The 23,733-nt window shown below is 37.1% G+C and overlaps 1 protein-coding gene across 2 annotated transcripts in view; it reads left to right on the forward strand.

The window, feature by feature from the left end:
- The window catches only part of LOC109066350 (glutamate receptor ionotropic, NMDA 2D-like), an 83,800-nt gene that overhangs the window by 19,286 nt on the left and 40,781 nt on the right, over positions 1 to 23,733 (forward strand). The window contains exon 1 of one of the 2 annotated variants that reach the window (XM_042745724.1): positions 16,549 to 17,074. The exons of the other annotated variant lie outside the window; for it this stretch is intronic. The gene's annotated coding sequence lies outside the window, so the exon portion shown is untranslated. Of the gene's footprint in view, positions 1 to 16,548; positions 17,075 to 23,733 lie in introns of those variants that run through there. 2 annotated transcript variants of the gene reach the window in all.

The following is a 23,733-nucleotide window of genomic DNA, read 5'->3' on the forward strand; positions in this document are numbered from 1 at the left end:
ACGTTTTTTTTTTTATTTAAATATTTAACTTACAGATCTCAGTTTAAATGCTTCAGTTTCTGTTCTATTCTATCAGATTTAAATGCTTCAGTTTCTATTCTATTGTATTCTATTCTATCAGTTTAAATGCTTCAGTTTCTATTCTATCAGTTTAAATGCTTCAGTTTCTATTCTATTCTATTCTATTCTATCAGTTTAAATGCTTCAGTTTCTATTCTGTTCTGTTCTATTCTATTCTATTCTATTCTATTCTATTCTATCAGTTTGAATACTTCAGTTTGTTTTGATATATTATGTTAGGCCTATATTATAAACCTAATAAATAATTGACCTTGTTTTTAATGGAGTCCAATGTTCCCTCTAATTTTTTTTCTTGCTGAGCAAAACTTTTCTCTATTGGGCGGACATTTCGGCCACCTGTGCAAAAACATCGTTTATACCAGACTTGTACAGCGCGCACACAAAAAAAAGTGTGTAACTTTTAACTTTAATGTGCTATTTGTATTTGATTTGACCGTGACTAAATGATGTACATTTTAGATTACCTGATAAAACTTACTGAATATTATTTCACAAAATAATACTGTGAAATATTATTGCAATTTAAAATAAAAGTTTTCTATTTTAATATACTTTAAAATATAATTTATTCCTATGAAGCAAAGCAATTTTCAGCATCATTACTCCTGTCTTCAGTGTCACATGATCCCTCAGAAATCATTCTAATATGCTGATTTATTATCAGTGCTGGAAACTGTTGTGCCGCATAATATTTTTTTGGGGACTTGTGATATTTTTTCGGGATTCTTTGATAAATAAAAAGTTAAACAGAACAGTGTTTATTCAAAATAGAAATTTTGTGTTACAAAATACACTACTAAAAAGTTTGTGGTCAGTAGTTTTTTTATTTTATTTCTTTTTTCTTATTTTATACTTTTATTCAGTAAGAATGTGTTAAATGGATAAAAAGTGATAATAAAGACATATTTTTAGAAAAGAGTTCTATTTTGAATAAATGCTGTTCTTTTTAACTTTTTATTAATCTAAGAATCAAAGAAAAAAGTATCACATGTTCCAAAAATAAAAATAAAAAACAAAAAAATAAGTAAAAATATTAAGCATTACAACAGATTCAACACTGATAGTAAATCAGCATATTAGAATGATTTCTGAAGGATAATATGACACTGAAGGCTGGAGTAATGATGCTGAAAATTCAGCTTTGCTCCTCGGGAATAAATCATATTTTAAAGTATATTAAAACAGGAAACCAACATAATATTTTTATTTTATCAAATAAATACATCCTAATGAGCATAGTCTGCATTTTCGATAAAATAAATACATCCTTGATGAGCAGAGACTCCATTAAAAACAAGGTCAATTATTTATTAGGTTTATAATATAGGCCTAACATAATATATCAAAACAAACTGAAGTATTCAAACTGATAGAATAGAATAGAATAGAATAGAATAGAATAGAACAGAACAGAATAGAAACTGAAGCATTTAAACTGATAGAATAGAATAGAATAGAATAGAAACTGAAGCATTTAAACTGATAGAATAGAAACTGAAGCATTTAAACTGATAGAATAGAATACAATAGAATAGAAACTGAAGCATTTAAACTGATAGAATAGAACAGAAACTGAAGCCTTTAAACTGAGATCTGTAAGTTAAATATTTAAATAAAAAAACGAAACGTGAACGTCAATTCTTCTATAGCTATGTAAACTACACCTGTGTGTGACTGTAAATGTCTCTGAGTTTTGTTACCGTTCTGTGCCCATCATCCGCTGTTTCCAGCACTTAATCAAGCCGCTCTTCTTTAATACATGATGACGTTTTATTTCACGTCATTGCGTTTGCGTCGGCGCACGATTTGAGCTATTTCGTACGCAACCATTAAAATATTCGGTTTCTACAGCGACTCATTTGCCGCACATTCCTTTTCTATGAAACTAACCACATTCACCGGTTCTAACTCTATCGTGATACCAACTCTGTAGCGTTTATCCGAGCATTGCAATTCATTCGCTTTCGCAAATGGCTTTCCCACTCATTTATGCGTGTGCGCGGCACATTATTTCTTCTGCGCGGCTGCGGTGGAAGAAGTGCGCGGCCGCGCGCGCGCGCAGCTTAGAGGGAACATTGATGGAGTCTCTGCTCATCAAGGATGTATTTATTTTATCGAAAATGCAGAAGAAAAAAACAGTAATATTGTGAAACATTATTGCAATTTCTAATATTGGTTTCCTGTTTTAATATACTTTAAAATATAATTTATTCCCGAGGAGCAAAGCTGAATTTTCAGCATCATTACTCCAGCCTTCAGTGTCATATTATCCTTCAGAAATCATTCTAATATGCTGATTTACTATCAGTGTTGAATCTGTTGTAATGCTTAATATTTTTACTTATTTTTTGTTTTTTTATTTTTATTTTTGGAACATGTGATACTTTTTTCTTTTGATTCTTAGATTAATAAAAAGTTAAAAAGAACAGCATTTATTCAAAATAGAACTCTTTTCTAAAAATATGTCTTTATTATCACTTTTTATCCATTTAACACATTCTTACTGAATAAAAGTATAAAATAAGAAAAAAGAAAAAAAAGAAAAAAAAATTACTGACCACAAACTTTTTAGTAGTGTATATTGTAACACAAAATTTCTATTTTGAATAAACACTGTCCTTTTTAACTTTTTATTTATCAAAGAATCCCCAAAAAATCACAAGTCCCCAAAAAATATTAAGCAGCACAAGAGTTTACAGCACTGATAATAAATCAGCATATTAGAATGATTTCTGAAGGATCATGTGACACTGAAGACAGGAGTAATGATGCTGAAAATTGCTTTGCTTCATAGGAATAAATTATATTTTAAAAGTATATTAAAATAGAAAACTTTTATTTTAAATTGCAATAATATTTCACAGTATTATTTTGTGAAATAATATTCAGTAAGTTTTATCAGGTAATCTAAAATGTACATCATTTAGTCACGGTCAAATCAAATACAAATAGCACATTAAAGTTAAAAGTTACACACTTTTTTTGTGTGCGCGCTGTACAAGTCTGGTATAAACGATGTTTTTGCACAGGTGGCCGAAATGTCCGCCCAATAGAGAAAAGTTTTGCTCAGCAAGAAAAAAAATTAGAGGGAACATTGATTATGGGATACACTAAGCCTCGAATTGCGCTCCGGAGCGATATTCAAGATAGTGTGGCTATAGTGTGCGTTAAGGGCATTTTTAAGACCTGGGACAGTTTTGCGCACTTACTTCCTGTCGCGCACATATGCTTTCAAGTGGCCAAGACTGCAAGTGTGGGTATTTGGACAAGGTATAAGTAAGCAATACAGACACTTATATATCACCACTTTATCATGACAAAATTAAACTTAAAATGGCCTGAAAACATGATCTGTTTGTGTTTTTGTGTGTGTGTTTTTAAGATAAATTGCAACAATAATATTGACTGTCAAAGTGGAAGCCAGTAATTAAAATCAAAATCAGATCAATATTTGTAAGTTGATCGGTCTATCTTCTAAAATTAGGATTTCAAATTCTAGTAAATGTGGAATCTACATAAAATGTAAAAATGTACAAATGTGCATTCAATATGTACAGTTTAATTTGAGCAGTGTTTTGTGTATTTGCGCAGGTGTGCACGTACATAAATAGTTCCACTCCCTAGCTCAGCAACTGAACCCAAAGAGATTGTGATGTATGCTCAGGTGTGTGCACATGTATTTATCTATAGCTAAGTGAGCATGCATTGTTTGTCTGTGTTCGATAGTATGCATGTATCCCTCTAAGCCTGGGAGACTGATGTAATCGTGATGAGAGAGCTCTCGCAGAATATGTGAGGGCTGCTGTGGGCAGATCCCTGGTGCTGGGGAACTACATCAATAACCACACAACATACACCACAAATGTCTTCTCAACCAGTGACAGCCAGTCCCTGCAGCCTCCCACAATCCCTTTCTATTTTCTCACTTCAGCTCTCTCACTCTTTCTCTGTAATCTAGGCCAGTGAAATGTGCTTATAATGCAGCTGACATATTATGAATAGGATGAAACATTATGCACATTCAGTGCTCATGTCAGGCAAGCTAACACACGTTTTGTAGTAACGTAGAAATATTTAACAAATATGAATTATTAAAGAGCTGCTTCAGTGACTTTCCCAAAAGATTTCGTATTTATTTACATTTTTGTTGCCGAGCTCAGTGTGAAAATTATTTTGATTAGCCCTTTTCTACTTGTTTGCTTCAAGAAAGACAGGTGAAATCTATATGAACTTGTGTAGACTACTGACCTATGCTAAAGGTCACTGAGTCCTTTAACAAAGTCACTCGCACAGAGCTACAGAGCTCTCTAGGTGTTAGACGTGTGTTTGAGACATTCATTACCCTCACCATGGTGATTCACCCTCCTTGCACAGCTTTATTGAGCACACACACTTATAGTCCAGCACATCCACACATCTATAGTGCTTCATTATCTCTCTTTGTACAAGGAGATTTTCTGTAGATTGTCTTGACATAAAAAGGGATTGCAGTGAAACCCTCACTAATATAGGTTTGGGAGTTTTCAAGTATGTGTATTTGTGCATACGTTGCACGCTTTCTACAAACACTATTTGTGTGCATGGAGAATTTTTTTTTTTTTTAATATATTATACTTTCTATATTGTTTACTGCAATGTTATATTTCTAATTAAAATACAATTTATTAAAGCAAACTTTTGAATACCTTTAAACTACATTTCTTTTAATTGCAACTTAATTCCAAATATACAGTGGTGTGAAAAGGTGTTGGCCTCCTGATTCTTATTTTTTTTGCATATTTGTCACACTTTTTAATGTTTCAGATCAAACAAATTTAAATATTAGTAAAAGATAACACATGTGAACACAACATGCAGTTTTTAAATGAAGGTTTTTATTAAGAGTAAACAAAATCCAAAACTACATGGCCCTGTGTGAAAAAGTGTTTGCCCCCTAAACCTAATAACTGGTTGGGCCACCCTTAGCAGCAACAACTGCAATCAAGCGCTTGCGATAACTTGCAATGAGTCTGTTACAGCACTGTGGAGGAATTTTGGTCCACTCATCTATGCAGAATTGTTATAATTCAGCCACATTGGAGGGTTTTCGAGCATGAACCGCCGTTTTAAGGTCATGCCACAGCATCTCAATAGGATTCAGGTCAGGACTTTGACTCGGCCACTCCAAAGTCTTCATTTTGTTTTTCTTCAGCCATTCAGAGGTGCACTTGCTGGTGTGTTTTGGATCATTGTCCTGCTGCAGAACCCAAGTTCTCTTCAGCTTGAGGTCACGAACAGATGGCCGGACATTCTCCTTCAAGATTTTTTGGTAAACAGCAGAATTCATGGTTTCATTTTTCACAGCAATCTTCCAGGTGCTGAAGCAGCAAAACAGCCCCAGACCATCACACTACCACTACCATATTTTACTGTTGGTATGATGTTCTTTTTCTGAAATGCTGTGTTTTTTGCCAGACGTAATGGGACACACACCTTCCAAAAAGTTCAACTTTTGTCTTGTCAGTCCACTGAGTATTTTCCCAAAAGTCTTGGGGATCATCAAGATGTTTTCTGGCAAAACTGAGACGAGCCTTTATGTTCTTTTTGCTCAGCAGCGGTTTTCATCTTGGAACATTTTTGCCCAGTCTCTTTCTTATGGAGGAGTCGTGAACACTGACCTTAACTGAGGCACGTGAGGCCTGCAGTTCTTTGGATGTTGTTGTGGGGACTTTTGTGACCTCTTGGATGAGTCGTCACTGTGCTCATGGGGTAACTTTGGTCGGCCGGCCACTCCTGGGAAGGTTCTCCACTGTTCCATGTTTTTGCCATTTTTGAATAATGGCTCTCACTGTGGTTCACTGGAGTCCCAAAGCTTTAGAAATGGCTTCATAACCTTTTCCAGACTGATAGATCTCAATTACTTGCTTTCTCATTTGTTTCTGAATTTCTTTGGAACTCGGCATGATGTCTAGCTTTTAAGGATCTTTTGGTCTACTTCACTTTGTCAGGCAGGTCCTATTTAAGAGATTTCTTGATTGTGAACAGGTGTGGCAGTAATCAGGCCTGGGTGTGCTAGAGAAATTGAACTCAGGTGTGATAAACCACAGTTTTAACAGGGGGACAAACACTTCTTCACACAGGGCCATGTAGTTTTAGATTTTGTTTTCCCTTAATAATAAAAACTTCATTTAAAAACTGCATGTTGTGTTTACTTGTGTTATCTTTGACTGATATTTACATTTGTTTGATGATCTGAAACATTAAAGTGTGACAAACATGCAAAAAAATAAGGAAGGAGGACAACACTTTTTTCACACCACTGTATATACACACATATGAAATACATATTTCAATATTACATTTTTGACTAATACTTAGGATTGTTTTTTAAGATAATGTTATTAAATAATAATAATAAAAAAAAACTTCAAGTATGCATTAGATAAGCTATTCAAAAATTAAATTAAATTTAAAAAATGACATGCTGTGGCAAAACAACACTGGCTATTAAATAAATACAAATAACAGGTGTGTGAGAACTATCTTTATTTTGGGCCTGTGTGCATCAGATTTGATTCAGAATATTTATTTACCGGTGCTCATTATGATAATCCTATAAATGCTCTCATGCAATTTGAAAATCCCATCAGCACAAATGCAGCATTCTGCAGCTTAATGTCACATTTATATATCCTGTTTCATTACAATCACAGCCAAAGCAGCTCTGCGACAATACTGAATGAAAAGATCATCCCTACCTCCCCTCAAAGATTTCTAAGGACATCATAATTTATCATTTTATTACGTTTTTTTTAACAGTTGTACATTTTGCTACACATTTACCATGCAACAAAGATACAGCTATTGATTTGTTGGCTGTGTGAAGACTTATCACGATTCACTGCTTACATGTGTATTGTCAGACAAATACCCTATATTTCACCAAAGCCTCTGTCTCTTGCATTTTGTTCTGACTCTTTGTATTACAGACCGGCGTGTCATCATGATATCCTTCAGTCACACCACTCTCTCTTCCTGTTCTCTCCTCTCTTTTGCTTTTTCCTATCAGATAGTGTTGGCCACTCTCATGGGAATGCAAGCTGGCAGTGGCCTGTCCCATCTGTCAGACAGAGGATGAGGAGGAGTGAGGGTGTGTGTGTGTATGCGTGGTCACGCTGGCGTGTGAATGAACATGATATATATATATCATGTTCATCATCATCAGATATATATATGTGCAAAGAATGTCTGATGGGACGTATGCATTGATTCATTTGGAAATGATCTGCTGTGCAAATGTTAATGCAAGACATGAATTATGTATGTGCTTATGTTGGATAGAAAGACAGATACGAGAAGAGATGAATGCATTCGATGGAAGTGAGAGATGGAGAAAAAAAGAGAATGAGTTATAAACCGTCACCATTCTCTGCATAATTAAACTCTATTATGGAATGCCTGAGTACAGAGCGGCACAAGTGTGTATGTTGTTCAGTGCTGCCCCCTGCTGTAAGTAATGCGTCAACGACACCTCACCCAGACAGAGGAAGGTGTGCTTTAGTACATAAAGAGGACAGGCTGTTCTGCACAGCCATCTCGGTTTCTCTCTCTCTCTCTCTGTAGACTCTCTTTTGAACACTGGAAGCAGAATCAATGTTTTTTTTTTCTAGCAATGCTCTTCGCACATTTTGCAGTTCAAAGAGAATACAACATACTCAACAAACCATGCCTGAAAACATGTGGTTGTACAGAGAGCGGTGTGACTGAAGCCAAAGGATACAAGGCGTCAGAGACAGCAAGAGATGTGGCTGTAACATAACCAGACAACTTTTGAAGCTTTTAAAGTAATTGTGGTGTTAAAATGCAAACGATTCATTGCATGATGAAGTGTGCTGCCTTGTTTAAAGTGTGACTCAGCACTTGATGTTCCAGACTCAGAGCAACAGCAATAGCAATATCAAAGAATCTTAGATATAATTCATCTAAGATTCATGTTGGTTTTGGAGGGCTGTTTTTATTGTGATCATTTTGAATTGCAAGATGTCAGAAAACCCAATAAAGCATCATTACTCCCACTCCCCGTATTGTTCAGAACATCTCTTCATGCCGTTCCTATCCATTTATAATCTTCACAGAGGAAGAATAAACGATTGCTCGCTGCCGCCAGCAAGACAGCAGGCTTTCTCTATTAATGCTTTTTAATCTAGTCTACTTTGTATTTTTGGACTGTTAGAATCACACCCGAGTAATCTACAGGAAAGACCATAAAAGAGGAGAGCCACTCTCCCATGATGTCCATGTCTATTGATTTTCAGTTAATGCAATTCATTCGACATGTTTACAGTGTATTTGCTGCACTGCAGCTGTCTGGCTCAATATGGTGCAAAATGAAAGTCAACATTATAGACTTAATTTGATACTTAGCAATTTGGGAAGACTCTGCAGGAACTTCAAAGCAATAATATTTTATGATCGATGGGAGAAATAATTATAATCACACTGTGGAGGAAAGAACTACTAAGCCTCAGTGAGATTGTAGATTTGAATAATTCAGAAGCTGCTAGTATGGAATCAGACAATAGTTGGAGATGCAGTGGACTAGTCTTTGACAGCTAGTGTAGTTTGGGACAGTAAATATCCAAACATTGCACCACCGTTTCAATCTGCTGTACAAGTCACTTCACAGATGATAGAGATAGTACTTAGATTCATGGAAGGAAATTAAACCACAGAGGTGAAATTCCCTCTAGCAATACATAAGCAACTGTATGAGGTTGATGCACATCCGAGCAGGTCAGTTCCCTGGAGCCGCTAGACAGAATTCCGGAGCAGCTCTTAAGCGGCGCACAGATTTGCTTGAATTAAAAAGCGAGTCATGATATTTTGGAATAGCTTCTCCATTTGACAGTTCATTTAAGACTACAGCACATGAAGTCTATGACTGTCTAATGGCTCTCATGTGTTTTTTAGCTGTATTTCAAACGCTCTACCCAATGACCCACTTTAAGGATCACATTTTAATAGAGTGATGATAAGATATTGATCACAGCGTCGCCCAATGAATAGATGAACAAGGCAGGCATTCGCGAAACGTGTCATTCTAACCAAATAGAATGGAGGGAAAATGTAAAACGTCGTCAGTGTGCCAGTGGAAAAGCTCACAGACGCCTGCGAGTGTGACGAGATCTCCCATCAAACCATCACTGTACTCTCTTCACAAGATATCTGTGCTGTTATCTGATAATGACAAAGGATATCGACCCATCAATCACAGCTCGGATGCCTCCAGCAACTGTCAGAGAGAAAGACTCCGTGAGAGAGAGCAGGAGGGGGAAAAAACATTCTTGGGGGACTGTGAGATGAGAGATGGAGGTGACACATGCATGATTACGTTCTGCTCTGTTCCAGTCCCCTCACGCAGCTATGGCCAGTCGACCCTGTGAGGAGATGGAGACGTACTCGAATCGCAGGTGCACGGAGGTAGATGCTAATGAATCCGTTCCAGCATGATGTTAATTAAGATTAATGAGGGGAAAAGGCCTGGGAGCGAACAGTGTCCAACAATAGAAAAATCCTGTGAATCATGTGAACAACCATGTGTATAAAAGTGGAGGCTGTGGCAGATAGTTTACACTGACTCTAAATAAGCATAAAAAATGACAATGGAAAATGTTGGAACAGGCCTTAAAGGAATATGTCACTCAAAATGACAATTCTGTCATTATCTACTTGCCCTCATGTAATCCCAAATCTGTTTGCTGTTGTTTGTTCTTTCTGTGGAATACACACACAATTTTTTTTTTAAAGAACCTTCACATAGACTGCTAAATCTTGTGCAGCTCTAGAGCATCAATCTCAATTTAAATATGGTGACGAGGCAAATGTGAGTAAATTACAGAATTTACATTTTTTGGTGAACGTGGTCATTTGGAGATAAACCTAATGGCAAAGTTAATTGTAAAAAACACAAAACCTAGAAACATACTGAAATTTATTGCAGTGTTGTTAACTAAACATTTTTGGTAATTAAGCTAAACTAAAATACTATATAAATATTAGATGAACAACTCAACAAAAAGAAAATGAAAAATGTTGTCTTGGCAGCTAACTGAAGTAAGTTGAAGTACTAAAATGACTATAACTACTATAACTAAAACTGAAATAAAAATTAAATATGGCTTTATATAAAAAAAGTTAAAAAAAAAATGACAAAAGCACATAACACAATTATGAAACTGAAATGAAAATGAAATCTGAAAATATAAAAATACAAAAATACAAGCTAATTTAAAATGTTAATAAATACTACTAAAATAAAACTGCTGATTATAGTTGAACTTGGCTCAAAGAGTGAATGACAGATGCCTGAAAGACCTGATTAGATTTGAAAATCCAATTTTAGATTGGCTTCATAAAAATTGTATACATGTATTTTTTTTTATCACTGGCAGATGCTAGAATGGACTCTGAGGAAAATGACTTCTCACTGAAGGAGTGAGCTGAGGGAAGGGCTGTTGCTTTGAATTTGAATTATTTCATTTAGGTATTCTGGCACTAACTGGCACTCCCCTAAGTACTGTAATCAATATAATGAATTGAAAATGGCTTGACAAAATACACACTGGAGTAGAGACTAGATATTTGACAGCAAAGCTTCCTTGTAATAGCACCATTTCAAGGAATTTACTTTTATAGTGCAACGGCTTAGTTCTGCTGTCTGTGATCAAGTTCAATACACAAAATACCCTTTGAGTGGTGTGTTGCTATTTATTTAAAGACATTATGAAGTAAATAAGAGGTAAATAAAAGATTTAAATGTACCTCATACTTTTAACATCCACAATGCAAAGCTCCTTTCCCCAGTCCACACAGCTGATTTATGGAAATTAGGCTGCCAAAACAAGTCATTCAGAAATGATCATAGCTATGATGTCACAACAATGAGCAGATTTAAAATATATTGCTACATATTTACAACCTGTATATGGATGGATGGATGGATAGATAGATGCAGGGAAAAACATACAATGGTATGAAAGTATAGAATATGGCCCCTTTAAGGAAATGCTAATTCTCTAACTCACCTGTCAGGCTTTTCAGTTTAATTCTCCTTTGACAAACTCTTCTTCAGAATATACTTATCTGAAGACTTTCCTCATGAACTTAAATGAGCTCTCTCCTAATAGAAACCACAGCAGACGGCATTATAAAGATGAGCTCTGCTCTAAGTAAAGAAAGAGAGATAGAGAAAACAGAGGGAAAGGGGCAGATTAAGCAGCATTCCCTGAGGGAACAGGCCTGGGTCTTCAGCTCGATGGGCTAATCATGAAGCCCATCAGGCTATTACAGCATACAGTTACAGGTTCAAGACCTTCGAGACTGCCTCTGATGCATAAAGCTGCGAGCGCCTTTGACAAATATGGCTGCCTAGCTCCGTGTTGATTTTCTAAGACAAATTATCAGGGCAAATCACTCCCTGGGGTGTTGAATTTCATTACACCAGAGCACTTGATTGCTCTTTTTCCGCGCTCATTGAATGTGATCATTGGTAATTAGCACTGGGGTGGTGACAAGTCAGAGCATTTCTGGGACTATGTTTGGACGTGCAAAAGACACAAAAAAAATGTGCCTTTGCTCAACTGAAACTCTAATTAAAACAATTTTTCTTTCAGAAAACTCATTGTTTGTAAAAATCAGTCACACAGCTAAAAGTGGTTAGAACAAATGGTGTTTGCATCACTTTAAATTAATTAAGGATGCAGCCATGGCACTTTTTTTCCGTAACACATCACATGTGTAAAGTATTTCTTTGTGGCTCAGTTGATGTTTCTTTAGTTAGATATAGGTATAAATTATAGGTTAATATCCTAAACCAAGAATATGAGAAGTTGTCCAACAATCAACTATAAGGTGTTACTTGAATCCCATACCTGTAAATCACTTTTATGCACTAAATCAGGAATTTATGTTCATGTATTGCACATGGGGCCGTTATGGAGTGAGGAAAATGAGAGCTAGTTTTGGTTGGCTGTCCATAATAGAGGTGCTTGAGCATAAAACTGACTCTCTGGAGAGCCTCTCAGAAATAATATACAGAGGAGAAGAAGAGTTCTTGAGGAGAGCTTATGCTGGAGGATGGGTCAGAAAGACTGAAGTAACTTAGTGTTTAAAAAACTTAGCTATGAGAATGACTAAGATATTCAGAAAAATCCAAATATATACTACACTCTTTTCTGACAGGCCATTATACGTTTACATACATTTCTTTTAATCCTAAAACACAACTTGATGCAGTCCATAATTCAAAATACAGATAAACCACTTGTGAAATATCATCCCAGAACATTACTTCATATTAACACAGTACATTGGGCCCTATTTTTTACAGACTTTTCTTAGAGTGTAGGACTGTTAGCACCTGCAATCACTGTTAATCCTTTTTTTTTTCTTTACATCGTTAACACATTTAATACATTTTAATTGTTCTGTTCTCTGTGATTTCTAAAAACTGACAGGTACTGAACAAAGCCACAGTGCAAGTGTCTCACACACTCACACACACACACACACACACACACACACACACACACACACACACACACACACACACACACACACACACACACACACACACACACACACACACAGTTAAATACCCAAGAGTGAAATGCTGTGATTCATAGAAATGTGAATAGCAGTCTAGGATTGCAGGTCAGCGGCAATCTTTAAACAATTATTATTTTTTATTATTCTGTTTGGTACCACTAATGATACAGAAATGAAAGCAAAAGAATGTGTTAACTACAAATATATATATATACACACACACACACACACACACACACACACACACACACACACACACACACACACACACACACACACACACACACACACACATATTTTAATATAAAAAGAGTTCAGATGCAAAAGCCTCTAAGTGCCATTTGAAATTCTCTTCTAAAATGAGCATTTTTATCAGGCTCCTATGTGTAGGTTCTGTAATTTCACTTTAATGGCAATAAATAGGTTAATTTTTATTGCAATTAAAATGAAATAACTGAACATAAACATAGGAGCCTGAGAAAAATTTTAAACGGCACTTTTGGAAGCTTTCTGAACAATATGTACATATATATATATATATATATATATATATATATATATATATATATATATATATATATATATATATATATATATATATATATATATATATATATATATACATACATACATACAGGGACAGTATACTTAGGACCATGTGATATTTCAGTTTTTCTTTTTTAATAAATCTGCAAAAATGTCAACAATTCTGTGTTTTTCTGTCAATATGGGGTGCTGTGTGTACATTAATGAGGGAAAAAAAATGAACTTAAATGATTTTAGCAAATGGCTGCAATATAACAAAGAGTGAAAAATTTAAGGTTGTCTGAATACTTTCCGTACCCACTATATATATATATATAATATAAATCACATTTTTTTCATTGTCAGCCCTTGAATATGTCTTTAATGTAAAAATGGCAATATCAAATATTGTTCTCATAACTCTGAATACACGTAAAGTTTTTATCTATGAAGAGGACACACTTGCCAACTTCTGCCATAATATTCAAATCAAATCCACTTTTGGGGATTCTGTCTGTAATTGCAATCCCAAGGTTCATAAATAATATACTCACTGTAAACAAAATAATATGCACATGATTCATGCAAAGCCCTAAAGCCCCCTAGCTGTTTGTATTTGAGTAAATCAATAGCCTTAAAAAGTAATTTCTGCCGTTTCTAATAAAAGATAACAAAACTAATAAATAGGTTGTGAGACTGTAACTCAAATCACATATTTCCTGTTGGAGCGTGTAAAATAATAAAGCTAAATTGCATATACAAGTGATCTGAAGGAATGTCAATACATATTCAAGTATGTCACACTTTTCTATGAAGTATTAACATGCACCTTTTCAGCATATTACTTTTCATATTACTTTGCCTTAAAGAAATAGTTCACACAAAACAGAAAATTCCCTATATTTTATACTAAGTATGACTACCTTGGTATGATTTTTTTTAAAAACAGTCATTGGTTAATTTTTGTTGTATGAAACAGTTTGGCTATTCTGCAAAACAACACCTTTTGTGTTCCACAGAATAAAAGGAATCTTATGGGTTGGATAATGTTGGCAAAATATACCTTTAAATATACAACTTAAACCTTGATTCTATGCCCAGCCTCAAAGACTGCATGCATCAAGAGACAGTGGTGCTGATTTGGGATTAAATTTTTCCCTCTGTACATATAGTGACTAAGTAAGGGGTAAAACTTATACAGAAACAGCACTCTCATTCTCTACTGGAATGTAAGACTGCTGATAACATGGTTCTCCACTGCAATCCTGGAAAAGTGCTGAATTGGCTATTGGCTTGAAGTAATGACTTGAAGCTTCAGAGATGAGCAAGCCAAATAGATACACATGAATGGACATGTATTCAATAGCCAATGCCACTGAAAATAAGAAAAGAGCCATTTATACCACTAATATTTCAATGAGTATCTAAAAAGAATGATTATGACATGAATGATTCATAATGATACAGAGACCTGCTTACTGGACAGTATAGCTAAATTATTCACTTGCCTCTGGTGGAAGCTAAAATAATATAGCAGGGAAGCTGTTAGAAAAGCCTTATATACAGATTTTATGGAAGCAGACTGCAATTTTCATAATATTCACATTAGTTCTACACAGTTCATCCTGCATAATCCCTTTTCCTGGTGCCACACAAGGGCCGTCATCTCAGAACTGTATACTGGGCTGACTGTACCAATATTCGCTGATTTATGTATCCATGTTTGGGCTCAGTCTGCACTGTATAAAAATATTTAAATGTTTGTCATACTGCTACTGCCAACAGAGGTCACTGCCCTGTCCTCCAATTACTGGCTAGACCATACAAAAATGGGATGCGAGTCCCACGCTTGTAAATTAATTAGAGCTATTTTTAATATTTGAAGGAAACTGAGGGCTGCTGAGTATTTATGGGCAAATACAGACAGGTGGAAATACAATCATGTGCAGCTTTTTCAAAATACACAAAAACACCCACAGTCCTTCTCTCAGTCACACTTGTGTACACACACTCACGCTGTCAATCTGTCACACAAATATAACACTTAGATACACACCTCTTGGCCCATGTGTCTCTCCCTTGCTTGCTTACACACACACATAGGCATACCAGGGTTGTGTGCTATTCAGAAGTGAATTGAAAATGGCTTTTAAATTCTGAATAGGAAATGAACAACAGGATTCAGAAATGCAATTTGAATTTAAGGAAGCAGAATTAAAATGAAAGGAACTGCAGCAATATAAAATATATAACTTTTAAGTAGAGAAAAGTTAGTCATGGCTTGACAGGTTTGTTTGAAGGTTTTTAAAAAATATATGTTTGAAGGTTTTACTGTACGTCTTACAAACAATCCAACAGATATACAAATATATTAATATTAAGATATATTAAAGATAATATTTCAATGTAGATAGATTAGATTTAAACATTAAGTGAAAATGAAGTACCACAAAAACACAAACAAAAAATATTAAAATTTAAAACGAAAACAGAAAATCTAAAAACAAAAAAATGATTCAAAATATGAATAAAATTATAATAGTATCTTAATGATACTAAAATAACACTGATATACAGATAGATACAGATAAAGATACCCTTAGGCAAGGCTGACTTGTTAGAATTTATAGTAAAATGTTACAGCATTTTTTGTAAAAAATAAAAACATTTTTGCAGTAGGCCTATTGAAATGTTTGAAATGCCGACAAATAGAATTAGTAATTCTATTATAATATTATTATAATATTAATGTATTTCATCGTATTTATTTGATAAATTAACGTTTCTCTTTTTTCTTTCTTTCTTTTTTCCCCCTTTTAATTCCAATTCAATATTTTTTTTTCTTCCTGTCAATTCAATTCAACTTCCTGTGGGGTGTGGCCAAATTAAATTCAATTTGACAAACTCACACCTTTCTGCTCAATCACACGCAACATCTCCATCCTCGCGAACGCGCTCTGCATCTCCCAGTCCGTCCACATTTACAGCATAAAGTGATTACCTTCAGACAGGACAGCGAAGTGCTGAGCACTCACGTTCTCTGCAGCATTCAACACCCAGATGTCCAGCAGAGGACAACAAAATGACCGGCTCGGGGGGGGAGGAGTACGATAAAACAGACAAAAATCCTCAGGAGTTTGCTGCGCTCTCAATATAGCTCACCTTTTCTCCTTGCGCCAGGCAAAGCCCCGTCTGGAATGATAAAAATTAATGATTTGTAAAATGACTTTGTTAGTGTTCTGTGGAACACAATGATAGCAAAGAACGCATAATCCCAGGTTAGAGAATATTTTGTCTAACGTTTTATTTCTGTGGTGCATCTCCTTTTTGGCGGCTAAGTTGCGTCTCCGGGGTCTGTTGGGGTTGGAAAAAGCGGGAACGTTCCCGGCTGGGGTTAAAAGGACGGGAGGAGGCGTGTGAGGAAGCGGGCTATAATAACTATCTTGATTGCATAGTGATACGCCACCGGCGCGTGTACATGCGCTTTTAAAATATTCCTGCAACCGTCCACAATGGCAAGTTTAGCATTCAACACGTGTCGCGCGAGTAATGAAGAGAGAGAGGAAGGTTGCTAGGTGACGGGGCGTATATACTGAATTTTAACAAAATAACTGGAGAGAGAGACTGAGTGAGTGAGAAAGAGAGAGGAGGGGGGAGGTAAGGGGGGTGGGAGAGAGAGCTAGTCAGCAACATGTAGGCAGGCTGAGTAAAGAGAGGTCGAGACTGTGTGTACGTACAATTTCTTTTTACGTTTCTTTTTTTTTTTTTTTTATACCTGAGAGAAACATACCGGCTGTAAACGTCGCTGAAATGGGCAGCTGTGGAATGGATATACAAGTGTCGAAGTGCCGCAGGGAGAACAGTGTCTGGATCCTGAAAAACAGTGAGTATGCTGGTTTTTTTGCTTTCTTGTGGGGTGTTCGGACAAGTCCTCAACGGATCGTTGCCCTTCAAAATCGGCAAAAGGCGGCAAGCGCGAGACACGCATATGCGACAGCTCCTGAACGCTCCTGCGTCTCGCGCGCATATCCACTTTGATGGATAGGAGACAACCGGCCGGTGCGCGAGGGGTTTGACCCCTCTGTCATTGATGCGCGTGCACATAACGCAAGGTCTCTCTCTCCCACTAACCTGACTATCACCTAGACATCCTAAATACATATAGGACAGTACTGACTTTCACTCTACGGGCTCACGAATAAGGTCTCAACTTTACCTCACTGACAAGGGTAGAGCCTAGTATGCTTCCCCACGGAGAGCAGCAGTCCACCGGGGAAAATCACGTATGTATTGCCATTCCGTATTCCGGTGTTATTTCTGACAAGTGGTCGCAGGAATTTCCTTTGACAGACTGATTTAAATAGTCTTGTTAAATATTTTAACGTTCCTGTGAAAACACTGCAGTTTTAATGCAGTCATTCGTTTCTCCTTGTCTGTGTGTGTGTGTGTGTGTGTGTGTGCGTGTGTGTGTTTTGAGTTGCGATCAAATGATTAATCAGTTTTCGTCATGTTGTGTGTAGCCGCAAGTGCAAAAATATGTCTACATTTCAAGGTTTTTTTTCCACGTGTTTTTTTTTTCCCCTCGCATAAAACACAAAAAAGGTGTCATTGCTGAAACTCACATTAACATAGTTTGTTTTAGAAGTGTAGCATATTAAAACAGGTAAATGTAATGCTTTTCAAATGCGACAATCAAATACATGTCATTAAGTCTGTAATATCAGAGCCAGTGTGCCGAGTTTAGTAATTGAGGTGCCTTCTTTCTTGTAGCTCAGATTGCCTCCTTTTGTGTGCCACTTGTTACTGGGCAATCAAGATCCAAGGAATCTGCATGTCTCCAGCTTATTAGGAGGAATAAGCTGACTTTTATTGTTCAGCGGGCTTAACATTTCTGCAAATATAAGAACCCTTTCACTGCTGTGAATGCCATATGTGTCATTGGTTCAATTGGTTATTTTGGTTGGGCTGCCGTTCTACCCGTTTCTCTCACCCAGCTGTCTGTGTCCAGGTTTTAGGGTTCTCTCAGTGCATTTGACAGCACTTCACAAAGCCTTCAGCCACCTCCTACCTAAATGTTGAAGTTCTTGCTGGTGCCCCGCCTGAGACATTAGAGTTGGTTTGACAGCCTTAGACGATTCCCCATGGGAAAGCCCTGTTTTTTGCGGAAGCCACCTAAAGGCTCGTCTGACAGGTTTGAAGGTGGCAGGAAGGTGCCGGTGATACTGGAGGAGGGGGGGCCACCGTTTGGACTGTCCCCAAGATTGCTGCTGCTTCAAAGTCCTCCCCAAGTTATATTTGTTGACTCCAAGAACATAACCATCCCACCATATAAACACACACAAAAAAAACTCTCACTTGTTTCAGTTGAAGCAGCACAGCTTGAGGGCATTTTTGGACGAGTGCCCAACAGGAAGCTGGCCTAGAGGTCTTGAAAAAGGCACATCCCAGGGAGTAAGCTAGAGAGAAGCCAAATTTGCGTCCTGTTTTCCCCTCGCCTTTTCAAGCCCCCTCCCTACGGGATTCAGTGCTTGCCAGACCCCAGCTGTTCTGAGGAGCCACCTCCTACGTCCAGCCCTGTCATGTCTATGCATCAGAGCTGTGTTACATCACCCTATGTACAAGACTGAGACTGACTGATATTTTTTTCACAAGACTTCAGAGCAGTTGGAAATTGACTAAATTATCTAACGTCACGTAGGGATTGTTGATTTGTTTGCGGCAGGGCAATATCTAGATCTTGAAGCCTGACTGAATGAAGATAACACATTTTGACATATTAGAAAATTCTACTACAAGATCTTTTTGATCATTATTCATGATCATTTTGATTTGATGATTTTAAACCGCTTGTCTGACATGCTTATATTTTGCAGAACATCATTTAATTGTGTGATGAACTAGAGCGTTGTGCTGGATTAGGGTGTGGATACTCTTTTCAAGGCCCCTGTCAGAATGCAACTTTATTTGCCTCTAGTCTGTAGTATGTTAATATAGGTTACACAATAGATTTTAATCATACCCCAAAACCCCCCCAGAAGGACTTACCTTGCCCTTTAAACTTAATTAAATGTCAAAAAAGAGATATAGAAGCAATTAGCCTTTTCTATATTCCAAAACATGTCTCAGCGGTTGTCCAAAAATTGGGTCTCTAAAATCCACAGAGATACTGAATATTTCTATATTATTTAACTAGTGAAATAAGATGGGCAAATGAATGTTATAACCGGATCCATTAAAGACTCGTCAAACCTTTTCACCATGTACAGTTTAAATAACCCCTATAGCCTTCTGTTCCTGGTGTCTGAAGCTTATAGGCATATAAAACTGGAATTGAATCTAAATGAAGAGGATGGTAGTAGTTGGAATTACTTTCCCGCGGTTACCATAGGATTTTGTCAACATCACTATGCAAAGCGAGACTTAAAATCTTGACAGTGTAGGCTTCTCTGAGAACTAGAGTGCTAATGATTTTCAGCAGCTCTGCATCCTGCTTTTCCTGTTCTTCTCCTTGACGGTTCGTATTTGTTGATGTTGTCTTCTCACTGCTCGGCAGTGAGATCACTGGGAGGAACAACTCAGACGCTGGCTGCATCTGGAAATAGCAGGCATTTTACTTTTTAAAAAAACTCAATGTATGCTACCGGGGAAGACGCTGAAGCAGCAAAACTGCTAGCTTTGAAGCGCATAAAGGCATAGCTTGCGCCCAAGACATTTATTTATGTCTGGGATATATTTTTACCTAGATATTGATGCCTGGGGCTGGCCCACTGCAAAATTGAGTTGCTTTGTCTTTCTTTCATATGATTTCAGCATTATGGATGTACTAGGGAGAACAGACATTGCCCATTTGCGGCTAATGAGAATATATGTAGTTAAGTTAAGTGATATTATGCTAAGTGTGATGTACCAAACTCTTTTGGAAGCCCTCATTGTGCACGTGTAGTGTTTAAATAATGGAAGCCACCATCTCGATGACAATTCTAGACCTGGTTTCACCTTTTATTTTTACCTTTGTTTCTAAACTCCTGTCCCCAGACGATTGTAGTGCCATTCGCATTCCCAGGATACTCTCAGAAAACAATAGATTCGACTTTCGATCCAACTTTGTCAAGGCAGCGTTTCGGCTCATCTACAAGGTCGACCACAAAGGCATGCGACAGAAAGTCAATGGTGCAACGAAGCCACAATTTTAAATAGCTTAAACCTTCATCACTTTACGTAACACTCTTGTTGACCACCTTCTGATTGCATATATCACCATATTGTATAACATTTAATCAAACCCCAGTTATTGAACCAAAAAGTAGAAATAAAACATTTTATAAAGAATGGAGCAAATGATCTAACCTCTTGGTTTAATTTATCCCCTATTTCCAACTAGTATTTCTGCTTTCCTTCTAGCTATTCAATCTCCTGTTTTTGCTTTATTTGGTTGTGAAAACACTCAGACACCCCGCTGTATACTGTGACAGAGTGACATGATATTTAAACACAATCTCTCCCAATTCGCAACAGACATTTTCTGTCTAATGGTCCTGCACTAGGCTGCCTGGCAGCCAGCATCGTTCCACATGCTCTCTCCCACTGGTCTTTTCTCCACCCCCTGAAGAATCTCGCCCAGACCCAGATGCGCTCTGATCACTGTGAATTAATAACTCCACACTTCCTTCTCAATACCAACAGAGACTCCCCAGATGTATTTATTCATCTGATTTTTAGTTTGATTCCACTACCCTCATGTTCTGACTTGGTATGAACTATGCCCATTGAGTTTTGTCCTTAAAGAGGTCATGTGATGTGATTTCAAGTTTTCCTTTAAAGTGTTACAAGCTCTTCATTAATAGATAAGATCCCTAAAGTTGCAAAGACTAAAGTCTCAAACCCAAGACTCGACCACGCCCTCCTAAAACGGCTTGTTCAAACACACCCCCACATGTCTATGCCACGATGTGGGACAAGATGTGCATAACACCGCCTAAATGTTCACGCTAAGAAAGAAGGCGTAACTTTATTGTTGCTGCCACTGCAGCCACCATGTTGTGAAGATGCTGTGTCTTTCGTTGCAAAAGTGAAAATACTTTGTTTGGTCTTCCAAAAGAGGACACGACTAGAAATCAGTGGTTAAGTTGTATTTACAACACTGTTCCAGAACAGTTCAACCCAAATATTCAGATGTGTGCAGCGCATTTCATGGAGGCCTGTTTCCTGATCCTGGGATAGTAGACTCAGGGCTCCAGACTGCGACCAAATGGCTGCATTTTGCGACCAAAATTTGAGAGTGTGCGACTGAATTTTACATCCAGTCGCACTTGTGCGACCAGTAAATTTGCCTCCCCCACCCTCCGTATTTCTTTTATACATTAAACGTGGAAGGGGCACGTCAATGATCAATGAAATGAGCAATGAAATAATCAATGAGACGCGAGCGCACACGCACGCAAACACACACTCGCACACATACTAATGAGACGCGAGCACACACTCGCGTCTCATTGAGTGATGCCTGTCTGTGAGGCGGCCAATGCGTGTGAGAAGAATAGGGAATAGCCACTGTAAGTGGCTAAAATGTGTGGAGGGGGAGGGGCCTAGAGATAATCGAGCGCGCCTAAACATCGGTGGGAAGGAAACGGAGACAAATATCATCACAACCTGATATGTGCGTGCGTCTGAGCTATGAGCAAGCAAACTATTGATTCATTCTTCCGACCTGCGGGTAGTGTACCAGTGTCAGAGTCTACAGTGTCACCGTCGGATGATGATGCAGAGTCAGAGGTTGGTTTGGCGAAAAAAGCCCACACTCACCATTTTCGAGAGGACTAGCTAAAAGAATTCAGTTGGCTGAGGTACTAAAACCTGTCGAGCGATATGAACTGCGAATGCTGCAGCAGCTACCCCAGAACTGCGGCGGACACAAAGTTTGACGATAGTACAAGCACTAAGCAGTTTAAACTCAATACACAAATTAAACACAATCTCAGCCTAAAACATCGAGTATGCCGCGACATGTTTATAAATCAAAAAAACAATACCATTGCCGGTTGCTTTTTAGAAGACAAATGACTCTAAATCAGAGCGCAGATGAGGCAGAGATGATGTGGAAATTTAACACGTTCTACTTCGTTGCTAAAGAGGAACTACCCTTCACCAGTGTTGGGGGTAATGCATTACAAGTAACGCGAGTTACGTAATCAGATTACTTTTTTCAAGTAACTAGTAAAGTAACGCATTACTTTTTAATTTACAAGAAAATATCTGAGTTACTTTTTCAAAAAAAACTTTGTATTCGACAAGCCTCCTGTTTTTTAATGACTCCTGTTCCCATATTGGGAGCAATCGGAAGTATGGAGGCGTTGTGTGCGCTGTGTGAACATGATGTTACTGTAGTTCTAGACTAAATGTGAATGTGCATTAATTCATCCCACTCACAAAAAAAACTAAACAAAACAAAAAAACAGATTTAGTATTCATCAAAATTAATCAAAACAGTGAAATGCAAACTCAGAATATGACGCAAACCTGCAATAACTAAATATATTAAATAACACAAATGTATCTACTCCCATTTTATTAACAGTGTCTTTGCTGCTGACCTTTAATGATTCAGTTCAACCATACTAATAATCAAAAATGACTTTAGATAAACTAACAATTGTGCTTCATTGTTTTTTTTTTTATTGCTGAAGAGTGTTGAACCTTCTTCTCCTGTGTTCTACTGTACAGACGTGAATTTACTTTTCCTTCAGCCTGAGGTTTATTCATTACACTTTTTGGTGTGAAAGGGCTTTTACTGTACATTTGCTATAAATAGAACTTCTTATATTAAAAACAATCAAGCCCTGCTCATATTTAAAAAGTAACGTGAAAGTAACGCAAAAGTAATGTAACACATTACTTTCCATAAAAAGTAACTAAATAACATAATGAGTTATTTTTTTTAGTGAGTAACGCAATATTGTAATGCATTACTTTTAAAAATACATTTCCCCAACACTGCCCTTCACTAAATACAAAAGCCAGCTCGACCTTCAAAGGAAGAATGGCTTCAAAACTAAACGAAACATACAACAACGATACAGCAACGATACACAATTCGTTGGAGTAATTGCGGATACTCTGAAGGGGAAGACTTACACGAAAATCAAAATCATTGTTACTTAGCACTTTTTTTTTATTCTGAATGTATGGTATTTTGTTTACTATTTGTACTATCATGACAGCGATGGTGCTGTCAGTTTACCTTGTTGCATCTTCAAAAGTGCAGAATAAAATGTGACACAGAATTTGAAACAGCACATTGTAATTTCTGCATCTATTATTAAAGTATTTATTAGTTATACAGTGTAAATTAGTAGATTTGGTTAGCATGTTGATTTACGGTGTGCGCCCCTAAATTTTCTGGTTGTGCCCCTAAAATTTTCAGTTGGGGGCCACTGTGTTCCTAGTGAAAAAAGTTAGTCTGGAGCCCTGAGTAGACTACAGTGCAGGCTGTTCTGACTCACAGACTGTATGTACGTTTTTTAAATTGAAAGGACTTGCTACTGA

The sequence above is a fragment of the Cyprinus carpio genome, chromosome B19 (genome assembly GCF_018340385.1).
Source record: "Cyprinus carpio isolate SPL01 chromosome B19, ASM1834038v1, whole genome shotgun sequence".
In the NCBI taxonomy this organism is placed as follows: Eukaryota; Metazoa; Chordata; class Actinopteri; order Cypriniformes; family Cyprinidae; genus Cyprinus; species Cyprinus carpio.